The sequence below is a fragment of the Phaseolus vulgaris genome, chromosome 8 (assembly GCF_051622355.1).
Source record: "Phaseolus vulgaris cultivar YP4 chromosome 8, ASM5162235v1, whole genome shotgun sequence".
Classification (NCBI taxonomy): Eukaryota; Viridiplantae; Streptophyta; class Magnoliopsida; order Fabales; family Fabaceae; genus Phaseolus; species Phaseolus vulgaris.
Genome location: NC_143505.1, coordinates 3,770,505 through 3,787,078, shown reverse-complemented (window position 1 = coordinate 3,787,078; position 16,574 = coordinate 3,770,505). Strand labels below are relative to the sequence as shown.

The 16,574-nt window shown below is 27.4% G+C and overlaps 1 non-coding gene across 1 annotated transcript; it reads left to right on the top strand.

Annotated features, from left to right (window-relative positions):
• The first annotated feature begins 6,425 nt into the window (after positions 1–6,425).
• Positions 6,426–8,586, top strand: LOC137826878 (uncharacterized protein At3g28850). Its single transcript, XR_016514541.1, has one exon. It is a non-coding gene; the product is annotated as an uncharacterized protein At3g28850 (transcript).
• The last annotated feature ends 7,988 nt before the right edge of the window (positions 8,587–16,574 follow it).

Genomic DNA, 16,574 nt, shown 5'->3' with positions numbered 1-16,574 from the left:
GCAAGTTGTTTTATATTATTATTTATATATAAGTAAATTATTTAACAGTATTTTAAACATATGAATTAAAACATACACTTTTAAATTTAAGGAACTGAACATATACTTTTGGGCTTTCATATTACCGTCACCTTATACATTCTTTGGGCTTCGTAGTATTTTTTGCTTTTCGGCCATCACCCTTTTTGTCCTTCATTGTTCAAAATGTTCTTTTATGTGTGCTGGGCTCGTGTATCAGATTATCGGCAAATGCTCCCTGCACCCAATCATTTTTAACCTGCACCCAACATATTTTTTTAATTTCCAAAAATGCCCTTAATTCCAGAAATAAAAATCCGGAATTGAAAATAATATATTCCGGAAAAATAAATCCGGAAGTAATTATTGAGTTTCGGAAATAAAAATTCAGAAACCAAAATTAAAATTCTATTTCGGACAAAAAAATCCGGAACTGAAAATAATACATTCCGAAAAAAAAATTCGGAAAAGAAATAATTGTGTTTCGGAAATAAAAATCCGGAAACAAAAATAAAAAATCAATTCCGAATAAAAAAATCCGTAATATAAAATTTCGTTCCGGAAAAATATATCCGAAACACATATTTCGGAAATTTTTTTTAAGGACAGTTTCGTCTTTTCCGCTAAGATCGGGTGCAGTGATATGGTGCAGGAAGCAATTGCCCAGATTATCTGATATGACCCAAACTACTTTTAAGCATTTCATGATTTGCATTTCTCGTGAATACATATACTTTTGCATCCATAAAACTCTAAGCAAATTCTTGAAGCATCATCGGAAGCTTTAGTTCAAATAAATATTAAATTAAGCTTTTTCATTAAAAAAAAAGAGAGAAACATATATATGTTGTATTAATAATCATATTTATATTAAAAATTTCTTGGATTGGTTTTCTACATCTCTTCCCCCAAAAACACCATTAAGCACTACAATCTCTTCTAATGAGAATTCAAAGATTAATTCATGATATTGTGAGAGACTAGTGTATTCCATTAGACTTTACTACTACAACAAAATCATAAAATAGAAAATAATTTTATACATAAAAAATAATTAGTTGTTATAGTAACTAAATTAGATAACATTTTCAAAACTGAAAAAAAAAATTGGTTTGTAAATTAGTTTATATTATTGTTAAATAGTTTATAAATTGGTATCTAATTAGCTACCAAAGTTTTAACTATCAATTATTTAAATTCTAAATTTGGTAGCAAAAATTTTGTTTGCTAATTAAATACCAAATTAGAAACCATTTAACGATAATAGAAACTAATTTAGAAACCAATTTGTTTTAGTATCTAAACTAGTTTATAATTTAGTCACTATAACAACTAATTATTTTTTGTCTCTAAATTTTGTTTCTATTTCATCATTTTCTTGTGGTGAATCCTGTTGTATTAAAACTAATTTTCTCCAATTTAAGGCTACGAAAATAATGTTAGTGATTAAAATATTTCTAAATATCTTATATTTAAAATACTTTAAACTATACATTTTGTACATAAAATAATCAATGGGTGTGTTTATAAAGAATTAGTGTATGTTCATAAGAATGAGATGCATAAATTTTGGCCACAATTTCAGGTGTTTGTGGACAGGCTAAAGACATAGATGGTGGAAGTGTCTCTGTTTTCCACCAATAATGAACAAACTTCCAAACCACTTTTTCTCTTCATTCAATAATCAATATCTTAATAGCTATAGCCCAAAGTAACCTAGGAAGTGGAGTGCATGATTTATGTATGTAGCAAGAGGCAGACAAACATGCCATCCAAGAATTAAAATCCACTTAGCTAAGCATGAATATTATAACTGTATGTTATACAATATATTCATCATCTTTCCCTGTTATCTTGGCACTAAATCATATATTTTACTCTGCATACTTGGTCAAATTAATTAAGATGGGTTAAATAAAGACACTTTGTCATGTCTTTATTTATATATCTTGTATGTTCTTTGATTACAGCATGCCTTTTAATATTTTACTTAATGAAGAAAAGTTATCCGAAATTAAAATTCTAGGGGAAATGTACACTTGAGAAACCACCCAACAATGCAAAGCTAATGAAATCTAGTACAAAATGTTTTGGGTCTTTGAATTGGTACGAGGATTCTTGGATTTCCGTTTTGGATGTAAAAAATTAAATTTTTTCAAAATAGTTTCAGAATTTTTTGAAAATAACTTAATGTTAATATCTATGGTTTCATTTAATACATCTTCTAATTGGCATTCTTTCAACATAATTATAAATTTTATTAAACAATTTCTTGCTTATAAGGTTAAAAATATTTATGAAATATTAATTCCTAGAGTATTTGATAAACGACATTGAATATTCGTGTTATAAATCATCAATATAGTAAGATCTATTTCTAATATTTCAACATGTTGAATGAATTTACTCAAATTTAATATCAAGAATCATTTTCCAAATCTTATATTTTATGAATTATTCTCACAATTTAAATATTAGAATCACAGTAAATTAATAAAATAAGATATATTTATATCAATCTATACTTTTTCTTGAAAAAATCAATATTTTTTCTCAGAAATTCAAGATTAAGAATTACGGATTTATCACACACATGCAAATATTAAGAACAAATTGAATTATCAACATCAAATAGAAGATACCATTCACATCAAATATCTTAATTTATAAATAAGTTATTAAGCATATATTATGACACTTACATTTACATTTTTAGAGCAATTAGAGTATATGACTTGTAAGCATATATTTTTTTCAGATTTTGAATTTTGATAATAACATTTTTTATTCTCGAAATCCCATAAACTTATTTTTGTTTTTTTCAATTAAATTATTATATGTACTATCATGTGACAAGAAAGTACTTTATTTTATCCAAAAAAAAAAAGAGAACAGATTAGCTAATGCATAAAAAATAATTATTGACACTCATGGGTACTGCGTGGATAATGCTTGTTAAATGATCCCAATGATATCCTCTTCGTTAAAATATTCTGTTTAATTACCTTTAACATGCCTTAATTTGAGTAAATTTTCATTTTAATAAATAAATAAAATTAAATCCATCTTTACTTCACCAACAATAAAAAAATCCGTATGGAAAATAAATAAATCACTAAAACTATTACTTAAGGTTTAAGGCGATACATCACTGTCAATCTAGCATAGATTATCCTACTCAGCGCATGGATTCTCCCCACGCGCCAAAACACTTCTTTGTTATCACGCGCCGGACAAACAAATGTAAAGATTTTTCCCGATAAACCCTTGGCGAAAACATCACACAAAGAAACCCCCTTCCAAGTTTATTTGCCAAACAAGACTTGTTTATTGCTTCAATTTTGGGCTCAATTTCCTATCTAGCACCATTTACATCTTTATTTCCCTATCTAACATCTTTTTGTTTTTATTTCCCTATCTAGTACCCTTTTGTTTTTATTTTTCTATCTAGCACTCTTTTATTTTTTATTTCCCTATCTAGCACCATTTTAAAATAAATAAATAAATAATAAATTATTATTTTTTTAATAATTTTAATTTTGAATGCATTAAAAAATAAATATTTTTAATGTTTAAAATAATTAGAAATATAATTAATGAATAAATAAATGAGTTTTTACAAAATAAAAATAAAAAAGTAATAAATTAAAAATATTTAGTTTAAAATTATTTTTTTTTACAAATGTTACACTTATTTTATTGTTGTTGTTTTTATTTTCTAGACTTATTTATTTTTACATTTTTTTCTTCTCATTTTTAAGCATTAAGTGTAACATTTGTATTAGTTTTTTTTAGAATTTTGCATTTAGGTAAACACTTCAATATTATTTATGTGTCCACTATTAATTAATACTAATTGACTTTGGTTTTTTTATAAATATGTCCTGTATTTTTTAGTTGAAATTAACATGATTACATCATCAATAATAATCAAAATAAATAGTAATTTATGTTTATAGATTCAACTTTTATGTTGTTGTAAAGTTTAATTTTTTATTTTCTTCATTTAAAAATAATAATTTTAAACTAAACATTTTTAATTTATTACTTTTTTTATTTTTATTTTGTAAAAACTCATTTATTTATTCATTAATTATATTTCTAATTATTTTAAACATTAAAAATATTTATTTTTTAATGCATTAAGTGTAGCATTAAGTGTAGCATTTGCATTAGTTTTTTTTTTAGACTTTTGCATTTAGGGTAGACACTTTAATATTATTTATGTGTTCACTATTAATTAATACTAATTGACTTTGGTTTTTTTTATAATTATGTCCTGTATTTTTTACTTGAAATTAACATGATTATATCATCAATTATATCATCAATAATAATAAAAATAAATACTAATTTATGTTTATAGATTCAAATTTTATGTTGTTGTATAGTTTAATTTTTTATTTTCTTCATTTAAAAAAAAAAAAAAACTAAACATTTTTAATTTATTACTTTTTTATTTTTATTTTGTAAAAACTCATTTATTTATTCATTAATTATATTTCTAATTATTTTAAACATTAAAAATATTTATTTTTTTAATGCATTCAAAATTAAAATTATTAAAAAAATAATAATTTATTATTTATTTATTTATTTTTAAAATGGTGCTAGATAGGGAAATAAAAAATAAAAGAGTGTTAGATAGGGAAATAAAAACAAAAGGGTGCTAGATAGGGAAATAAAAACAAAAGGGTGCTAGATAGGAAAATAAAGATGTAAATGGTGTTAGATAGGGAATTGAGCCTCAATTTTGCGTTAGCTATTTTTTACATTTTAATTTGTATGTATTTAAAAGTAATGGTTTTGGATTATATTTATTTAATGAATTAATAAATTTATTAATACTATTATTATTAGTATGTATATCTCCATTTATTATGATTATTACAAATAATATTTAAAGTTATTATTTAGAAATTATTATTATTAATATTGATTATTGACATTAATAATATTTTATTAAAAAAATATTATTAATAAATTATTATTATAATAAATTAATAATTATTTGTATTCACCTTTAGATAATACTCTTGAATTAAATGAAATAAATAAGATTAAAATTGACAAAAATTAAACTTTGCAGAATTGACGAAAAAAACCCAACAAGTTACTCTGTTCACAAACTTTGCATAATTTTTTTCATTTTTTTTTTTAAATTATTAAGTTTATACCCGTAGATTATATAATTCTATATGATTCTCTTAGATTTATTAGTATTACAAACAATAATTAAAGATTGGAAAGAAAAATCTAGTAGAATTAGAAAAAAAAAGGTCAGCTAGTCACTTTACCATTTTTTTCTGAAATCCTTATCATCACCATTATATTGAGTCACATAAATACTACGCATAATAATTAAGATTAAAAAACATAACTCTAAAGTTATTTAGTGACATAACTATTGCCATATCAAACCAATGTTTACACACAAAAAATAACTCTACCTTAAAAAATATTGAGAGATAATTTTAATCAACTGGTTTACTATGACTTAAATCAAAAGTTGTTTAAAAAACTTATGTAAATAATACAAATAATTAACATTAATCAAATACACTTTAAACTAAGAATCATATATCTAGTTTTCATAATAATTTATGTATAATAAATTGATATATTTATTAATAATAATAAATTTAAATGAAAATTCTTTGCAAAAGTTCTATAAAAATCATATTAATAAAAAAATAAGAATCATGAATATAATTTTTACACTGATAATAATTTATATAATTTTTTTGTAATAAAATTAATTTACTTTAGTATATTAAATCAATATTTTTAATTTAATATTTTAAAGTAAATTTTAATATTTTTAAAATCAGTGTATTCACTTTATTAATTTTATGTTAACATAAATTTAAAATAATTAATAATTATTTTTAATGGCCATACTTTTTATAATAATAATAATAATAATTTTTATTAATAGCAAAAAACTATTAAATATTAGAATTGGAAGGGGTTGGTTAGTGTTTCTCTTTTTCACAAAGTGCTTTATTGGGGAAAAAAATTAATAAAATGAAAAGCTCTGAAAATATTTTCACGCTATAGAACGTGCGAGTGATGGTGGCATCACTCTTGACACCTCTCGGTAACTGTATCTAAATAAATTCAACATTTATGTTCATAGAATAATAACGAAGAAAATTAAATTTTTGTTTTAAAACATAACACTTATAAATGAGATTAGAACTATTATTTCTATGGATATAAAAAAGAGAATAAGGAAATTCCACATTTATCCTTGTTCTCATCCATTTACATTTTGCCCTAAGAATGATTTCTTTAGATTCAAAAGTAATTTGCCACCAATTTTTCTTTTTATTTTATTTTTCTGTAAAAGAAAGAAATGTTTTCGTATTATATAGTATAAATCTATTGAAACTGAAGTTGCATCTCTCAAATCTTTCTACTTTCTTTCTTGCTTCTCACTTTATCTATTTATCTTTCAAGAATTTTAGAGAGAGAAAGCTGAGGCATCAAAATGGTGCACCAGTTCAATTGATGAATGAATGATTATCCATCTCTCCTTTTGACTTTCCAATTCATGTTCCCATTACCCCTCTGCTTTTTCTTTCTGGGATTTCTCTCCCTCTCCTCAATCTGATACTCGTTTTCGCATTGGAACAGTTCTTGAAAAATAATCTTGAATAGTTACGTTTTTCTTGTTGTTTGTTTGGTCTTTAAATGTTGCAGCCAACATGGTCATGAGCACCAGAAGAATATGAATGAAGTTGGGTTTGCTAGGAGCTATGTTCATTGGATTGGTGACTGACACAACATTTTTCAAGAATTGGAATCATCTTAGGAGGCTATAAGTTAAAACGCAATTAAAGAAACAATTCCACCTTGTGAATTTGTTACCTTTAAGGGTCATCGTATTTTAGCTCCAAACTCACCTAATTAAAGGTTCGAAGGTTTTTTTGTTTTAAAACAATTCAGATTTGTTTTCTAGTGATCATGGGTTGTGCAAGTTCAAAGCAAAAGCGATGTCGGTGTTGCAATGCTCCGAGAAGCTACTCCATGCACGTTCATCACCCACCTCAAGCAGAAGGTGATAGCTACCATGTTGTGGCACTCACATCCACAACACTGGGCACACTCAAACTCAATTCCCCTGCTTCAACTCAAAACTTTACAGGGAATTGTGATCACGACTTCAATCTTTCGAATGCCAAGGTTAGTAACACTACAAGTTTAAGGTTTGATAATGAAAGGTTTGTGCAAAGGTTGGAGGAGAAAGAGAAGAGTTCAGTATTTGGGAAAGAGAGAAAAGAAGAGTTCTCAATAGGGCTAATTGAGGCCAAGACTTGGTCCAACATGATTGAGCAAAAGTTGCCAACAGTTTTTCCAAAGACCCCAATTAGAACACCACCTGGAGAGCCTGAGACAATCAACACATGGGAACTCATGGAAGGCCTTGAAGAGACCACCAATTTCCGGTCGCCGAGTTACTACCGGAGCTTCTCTTTTGATGCCAATGGTGACACTGTTGATGATGGAGATGTGGATGTTGATCCACCCAAAAGGAGTGTTGCCGCCTCTCCAAAACCAATGTGGCTATTGATGACTGAGGAGGAATCAATACTCAACTCTGCAATCTCAGATTTTGATCCTGAAGTGATTTCCTCATTCAGGAAGTCCTTCCAACATCTCTCTCCGGATAGCCCCTTCCACCTTCGACCAGCATTGAGTGATGAAGAGATGCAAGGGACTAAAAAGGGGTCCCCATTTGCGGATGATGTTAATGTTGGTGATCTGTGCGGAAAGGATAAGGTGGTGTTGTACTTCACCAGCTTACGCGGCGTGCGAAAGACTTACGAGGATTGCTGCCAAGTGAGAATGATTCTGAAGGGACAGGGAGTGAGGGTGGATGAGAGAGATGTATCCATGCATTCAAGGTTCAAGGAAGAGCTTAGAGAGATATTGGGTGATGGGTATGGTGGTTTAGTATTGCCAAGGGTGTTTGTTGGGGAGAAGTACATTGGTGGAGCTGAGGAAATTCAGAAGTTGCATGAAGATGGGAGGCTTGAGAAGCTTTTGGGTTGTTGTGAGAAGATTGAGGACAGTGTTGGAGGTGATGGAGGGGGAGTGTGTGAGGCTTGTGGGGATATAAGGTTTGTTCCCTGTGAAACCTGTTGTGGAAGTTGCAAAATTTACTATGAAGGAGATGAAGATGAAGAAGAATATGTTCATGGTGAGTTGGGGGAGTGTGGATTCCAGCGTTGCCCTGATTGCAATGAAAATGGACTAATTCGTTGCCCCAAGTGTTGCTGTTAGTTCCAAACTCCGGGTGGCATGAGGTACTGAAAACCAAATTTTGAGTTCTATTCTTCAGGGCATTTTGCATATTATGTGAGATTTTGTTGTACAGTCAAGTATTTTATATGCTGGATACCATGGAGAGGGAATAACGTGTTACAATCACTCCCCCATCATGATCAGTGTAGTCTGAAACATAGTATATACTGTTTTCGTTTTCCCTTCTGTACACAATTTGCCTTCTAGCAAAATCAAGAAGAAATGCAAGAGAGAATTATAAAGCTATATATGTTATCATATGCATTCTTCACATAATATTCTGCTTTATTACAGTTCCAAAGATGTAATGTTTGAAAGTTATTGAATTGAGGTCTTTGAAGCATTCTAAGCCAATAGTTGAACCTGCCACAAGCTAATTGCAGAATGCATTTGAGGGTGTGGGGCTTATGAGCTCCATGCAATATATATCATGCTTGTAACATTTTTGTTATCATATATTGACCAAAATCATGTTTAGCACATCTTTGGTAGTCCCTGATTTTATATTGGATTGGAATTGATTGGTTAATTACTAATAGATGAACTGTGATCCATGTTTTAAAACTTCAAATATTTTATTCTTCTCAACCATCTAATTTGGAGGTTTCATTTTGTGCTTTCAAGAATACTCTTCGGGGAGATTAATTTATCAAATTACATCAAATTCCAAAGAAAAACACGTCTGTTGATGAATTTTCTAATACATGTATAAAATTTAGCATCACTTACAGATAAAGGAATTTTAGCCATTGCTTTGAATTCTGATTCCAGATGGTCCAAAACTAAAAGACACCAAGAAACACCAATTTTGAGTTCAGGTTTTCCCATTGAAAAGGTGTTTTAGACATTTTCTTAGCTGATCATTACATGGAAGTGCTACAGGCACACTATTATGTGAAATAATTGCTATAATCCATAGAATTTACGATTAAAAATCCATGTGGTGCCATTTACAAAAGAATGCAGCACTAAAGAACGTCTGAATCATACAAATAATATGTGCCAAAGAAGCAAAACTTATTTTCCTTACCTACTGTGTCCTTTTTTCTTTATCATCTTCATATATGATAAGGCCATCAATGGGCCTTGATGCAAGAAAATACCAATAAGCTACATATCCCTCGCTGTCCATTCAAGATCACCACAAATTTAGGTGGTTAGATGAAAACTACAGAGCTGAAATTGTTGTAAATGGAAATAGCTTATTTATGTGGAGGCAGTGTTAGATGTAGAATACACAAATAGTACATTACTTTTCTTATGCTTTCATAAAAATCACCTAACATTCAGTGACCCCGTTAGATATAAACACTTCTGATTTAAAAAGGATCAATGAATCGTCACAAAGGTATTGTTTACGCAACTAATTCAAATTAATTAGAATATACATCAAATTCCTCACCAACATTTCTCAAATCTATTGTGGTATTTCATTCATCATTTTATATGCTATCACTTGTTTTATAACTTTTTTTAGTTGGAGAAAATTCATCCTGACTTCATATCTTGAACGAAAATTCAACTACCATAATAAAAGTGAATCTTTAAACATCAACTGAAACCAAGAACATACCTTATACAATGAACTCTTAATACGAATTCTGAATTAGTAGTCACCACCACATTCACTTTTACAAGGATGACTTATACAGGGAAGAGCAAGAGGGCATTCAAATGTACAAGAATATTTTATGCCATAATGTGGCTTATACATTAATGAAGAAATCATTGGGTGCTTTCACTTTTCTAGTGCTAAACTTATCTATGAAACTCAGGAGAGCCCCCATAATATTTTTTATAAGAATTCATGTTACAAATAAACTCGTGTTTTTTTTAAAATAATTATTCATTGGTACTGAAAATAATTTACAAAATTTTAATTAATTTAAATTTATATAAAAATATCTCATATTTTATTATTTGAATATTTTTAAAGATAGAGGATAAATTTGTAAGCTTACATCTTACACTTTTAAAAAAATTCAAAATTCTCTCATAACGATCACATCATTCACAACCTATACTAAACTTTTCTCACACATTGAACCTAACATACATCAATCTAAGCACGCTCACTTTCTTCTCAAATTCTCACGCATCTCTTCCCTAATATAAACACACCCTAAGAGTTTGTTTGCTTCAAGGGAAGTACTGTTTACGTGGATGAAAGTGCAGTGATGTCCCTCATTTGGATCCACTGATGTGCGTCGAAGAGGAAGGGAGGATCAACGTGAACCGTGTTCTCCATACTTCCTCTCAGATTGCAAAGAACCTTGTGGAAAGCCACGTAAGCAGATGTATTTTTCCCATTTTAGCCTATTTTTGTCTTTGCATGAAAGTGACCAATTACTTTTTTTTTCATTATATAGTTATTATATATAACATAATATAAAATAAATAAAAATAATATTAAAATTATCTAAATATAAATATTAATTATTTTATAAATTTAACTAACACAAATATTTAATGATATTGTTATTAATAAAATAAATTTTTAAAATAATGATAATAAATGTAAATTAAATAAAATTATTAATAATAATTTATTTTATTTTATTCTTTTATATCAAATATTTAATAATATTATTAATAATAAAAATAAAATTATAATATAATAAAAACAAATATAGTTATTTATATAAAAAATAAACATATAAATTAATTAATTAGTTTTTTAAATATATAAATAAATTTGTAGTTGTTCTTGAACGGGTTGGAACCCAAAGAACGATTATCTTCCTTCTCGATCGATCGGTATACATTTCCTCTCTTTCACTCAAATGACCTTTATGTACTCCTCTCGTCTCTCCACTCATCTCCATAAACTCCAAGCTTGGATGATACCTGCAAAAGGCACTCCAAAAGTACTTCATCTTTCATTATTCAAATATTTTCAAAGACAAAGGTAAATTTGTAAACTTACATTTTACACCTTTAAAAAATATCAGAATTTTCTCATAACCATCACTCACAAATTTCAATAAACTTTTCTCACACATCCACTTTGTTAGCACTTTTCTCTCAAATCCTCACACATCCACTCTCCAATCCAAACACACCATAAAAGAAACCTATTATAATTTTTTTATCATCAATAAAAAATGAATTAATAAAAATATTTAAAAAATACTTCAACCCTTATTAAAAAAACTTAATTCTTGTAATCCATGCTTGTAATGAGTCCTCTAAATATTGTAATCCTTAAAAGAGGTTTTTCTCCCTTCACCACATCATTTAAGACATGCACCCAATATAAAATTTAAAACTCAACATTGCCCTTATCTTCTTTATTTTGAAAAAAAAGCTGCAGAGGAGTGTTTTTTTTACTGTGTTGTGCGTTTTGAGTGGAGGTGGTGATGGTGAAGTGGGTTGTTATGGTGGTGGAGCGAAGCCATTACTCTTAGGTGCGGTGCAAATCTCTTTTGAGATAAAGAAAACCATTTACATTTTCTTTTTAGTTGATAATGGTGTTGAGATGTTACCGGATGGCTTCATGATTGCTTATGGAAGTAGAAATCCGAAAGTGGTTGTTATATAGTCTGGATTTAGATATCCGGAAGGTCATTTTCGTGTTTCATTTAATCTTCTAGATGACCATATCTGAAAGTGAATTATGAGTTCTGGATTTCCATGTCCGGAATGGTGTGTTATAAATGGTGCTGAGAATATGGATCCATAACTCATTTATGTTTGCTTATGGATCTTGGCATCCATAAAGTCATTTATACTGTTTAGGTAAATTTTCATATGGCTAAATTCAAAAGTGACATATTAATTTCAGACTTACATATTTAGAACTTTCTAATTTAACTTTACGAATATGAATATGCAGAAGTGAAATCTTTTAAATCATTAAGTATTTCACATTTGGATACATATTTGAATTGATGGTGCAGGCATAATCAGCATAAAAGAGATCACCTAAACCAAAAGCCCAAAAGGAACCTAACTTGCAAAATATACAAAAACATGGCTTAACCACTAAGGCCATATGCGGCCCAAAAACAACATGCCATGTTTGAGCTTTACCAAATACTAATTTTACATTTGGAGGTGCAACAGTTTTATATATTAATTTGACAGAACAAGTTTGATTAAATTTATAAAAATAATGTCAGTAATTAAATAAGGTGTTGAGTTTGAACATTTTGAATAAAAACCATGACTGAGAAAAAAAATATAAGTAAAGTGATCATTCAATTTTTTTAACAGAGAATAGTTTACACAAAATCCATAAACAGTGACAGAAAATTTGTAAACATGACGTAATAAAAAATAGTTTAATGTCTTGATATAAGAAAACAAAATAATAAATGAGTGTGAGTAGAAAATTGTTCCACATTCGGAACTGAATTCAATAGAAAAAGGAAATGCGCAATTTGAGGTGTTTATGGAGAAGGTGAGAACATAATCAGATAACATGATAGTCACCAAATTCCAAACCACCTTTTCTCTTCATTCAATAATCAATTTCTTAATACACCATCCTAACTTTGGAAGTGGAGTTCATGACTTATATATATACACCTACCATGAACCGACAAACATACCCTCCAACAAATAATATAACTATATATTCTCATAAACTATATATTATACTCATCTCCTTCCCTGTTTCTTGCCACTAAATCATATACTAATAATTTCTATGCTTGGTTAAATTAATTAAGATTACCCGTGGTCAAGGTTTCAAATTGTAGTCATCATTAGGGTTTCTCATTTTCTTTTATACATATATTAAAGAAAACCATACATAAATGAATTGATTTGGTTCCAATAAGGTTGTGTTGTTGCAGCTACAATTAACATTCTAAAAAATATTGATTTAGCTTTGGTAGGTTTGTAGCAATGGATTTTCAAAGAAATTCAAATGAATAGAGTACAAATGGTGATTAAGGTCAATAAGAAATATCAACATGAAGGTTGACTTGAAAACTAACACTATTAAATGGTTGAAATGAAATATGAATGGAATGTGATGTGTTAGTCTATACGTGTTTTTTAAGTTTTGATATATATAAATGTTGCGGCAAAATAAGGGAAATATTAATTCGATGCTAATAACTTTGAATCAGTCAAGAGATACAAACGGAGTTAGACAAAGATAATTTATGAATATTATACTTTTAATTAAAAATTAAATTATTTATAAAAAAAAAATCTTGCATGAACGAGAAGACGTCTTCTTCTTTCTTTTATTGATCTTACATTTGTATATAAGTCATTTCTTTATCTGTAAAAAGTTTTCGATGTTAAAATAAATATTTAGTAGTTCGAGATTTAAATATTGTAAAAAAATTATCTTGATGTTGATAGATAGAAGTGAACGAAAATATTATTCATATTGAATATAAATTATTATGATTTTTTAAGTTAATTTTATTTAAACCTGAATATACAAATTAATTAAATCTATTAATTATAATTATTGCTTCGAGTTTTAAACATGATTTTGGTGACTATAATGTATAGTACACTTCTTATTTATTTACTTTTAACATAATTTCTAATTCCAATATTTTTTTACCATTAATTAATGGTATTTTTCTTGTGAAAAGGCTTTGTACATTTGAGAAACCATCCAATATTTGGTCTCGTATTTGTTATAATAAAATGTATATAATTAATAAAAAATAAAAGAAAAAAAGAAGCTACCAAATTTAGGCGTTGATGAGGGAAATTGAACATGTGGAGCCATAATTCGAGAAGCAGGAGTTAGCTCAGGTAGCTGCAAAGATCTCCTGCACGGCCACGTGCCATCACGTGTATCTCCAAATACCAATTAGTATTAATTAATTAATTAATTCACTATGTTATTACTTATGTAAGCATGAATTCTGATTTTTGACAATGTTGCGTTGATGAACCAACCACGCATAACATTGTTCACCTGAATTGTCAAGTGGATATCACTCTATGCTTACCATTACTTCAACATTTATAAATTTAAATTTCCTAACAATATCTTAATATCTTGTTAATAATCCTTGTGCTTACTTTTGCATAATACAATTAATTGCTATATTTTTCTTTTTTTTAATTATATATAAAGTTCTTTAGTGTTTAGGATACACGGACTAGTGTGACAATGCAAGCTGGTCCGATCATATTAGCCTGAGAAATGCAGGTCAGGTTGATTTTCGCTTAAGTAATGTGAAACTACAGACAAATATGTATCTAAAATTAAAATTTCATTAAAAATAAAAAAAATATTAATTCACTTGTTATATATATATATATATATATATATATATATATATATATATATATAGAAAATAAAAGTTGGAGTAAACACTTTTTTATTTTTTATTAAGGTGTTTCTTTTTGTACCAATCAAATTTCTTCCTGCACCTTATGAATTACAAAATTTAATTCCCATAACATAAAAGTCAATTCCATAAATGAAAATTTAGAAGAGAAAAAAAAAATTCCAAAAAACCTTTCTAAAACAGCTAGTCTACCTTTCAGAATCTGGAACAACTATTTTGTCTTTCAATTCAATTTCTAGAATTGATGGGGTGCAAGAAGAAATTTGAGAGGACATAGGAAGAAACACCCCTTTCACTACAAGAAAATCATGAAATAAAAATCAATTTTTAGAGACCAAAATAATTAGTTGCAATAGTAACTAAATTAGAGACCATTTTAAAAATTAAAAAAAATCTGGTTTCTAAATTAGTTGCTATTATTGTTAAATAATTTCTAAATTGGTATCTAATTAACATATAATGTTTTAACTACCAATTATTTAGTTTATAAATTTGGTAGCAAAAACGTTAGTTCTTAAATGGTCTCTAATTTAGTTACCATTGCAACTAATTATTTTGGTCTCTAAAAATGAGTTTCTATTTCATTATTTTCTTGTAGTGTTTTATTATTATGCGGACTTGAGAGCTGGCCTATCCCACCCCGTCCTTGGCTCATACAGGTTGTAAGTTGTAGAAAAGGGATTTAAGCGGGTCAACGGACTCCATTCTGTATTTTTCATAACGGACTACAAACTGACCCGCATAATCCACCATACATTGTCATTCCTACTCTATAATTAAAAGATCATATTTTCTTATGACTTATAATTATTTTTAATTTTTTAATAACTTTAAATAAAATATGATTATTATTAATTTAATTGAAGAATCACTATTCATCATTTAAATTAGTTATGTCAAATCTTATGAAAATTAAATAATTGTAATTTTTTTTATTATTTATAATTTTGAATATTTTCCTTATGTTATGTAAATTTATTTATGAATGGAAGTTTATGAATTTTATCTATGAACTATAGTGGATGAATATTATCTACCTATCAAAGTTGATGAATATTACATATAAATTGAAGTTTGTGGGTAATCAACGGTTTCAATTATCCACAACTTGTTATTGTCGAGATAATGGTCCATTTCTTTGTATACATCATGCGTCATCAATATATAAATCATCCACGTCCACATTACTTACAAATTTTCTTTCGTGAATAATTTGATTTACCTACTAATTTTTGTTATCATCTATGAATTTATTCAGTTTATAAATATAATTTTTTTAATGTTGTTTTAATTAAATTTAATTTAATTTAAGGTTGATGTTCACCTCTTTAATAAGTATATTATGAAAAAAAGACAATCAGTATAATCCAATATTACCTTTTTAAGACAAAACTTAGAGGTAATATTATAAATATGGTTGTAATGTTCTTCAATCATAAATGGAACATGTTTGTATGTATATCATTTAAATAAAACTCAAATATGATAAAAGAAAACAAATAAATATAGAATACATGTACTTTTCGTTACAAAAAGCAGACACACCTATTTTTTTAAGACTACTAGTTAAACTATAAAAGTTTCATACCAAATAATTTGCACAATTAATAGTATAGTAAAAATATTTTAATATATATATATATATATATATATTAGTAATACCATTTTTATTAATTTCTTTAAAACTGTTAACAACATATTATTTTCTATATATGTTCTTAATTTTCAAATATAGCTATTTTTTTTTTTGAAAAATTACTGGTATACTTTAATTAATATCGTGCCTATACTCATAGTGATATTATTAAATGTGTTAGTTAGTGTATCTATGTCCCGTTATTGTGACTTCTTCAAGTCTTCAGTGGATAAAATAAGAGCAATATAATTGAAGACAGATGATATCATATTTATTGAAAAAAAAAAACATTTAAACCAATTAATAAAAGTCTCTAAATGCGACCAACCCCAACGCTG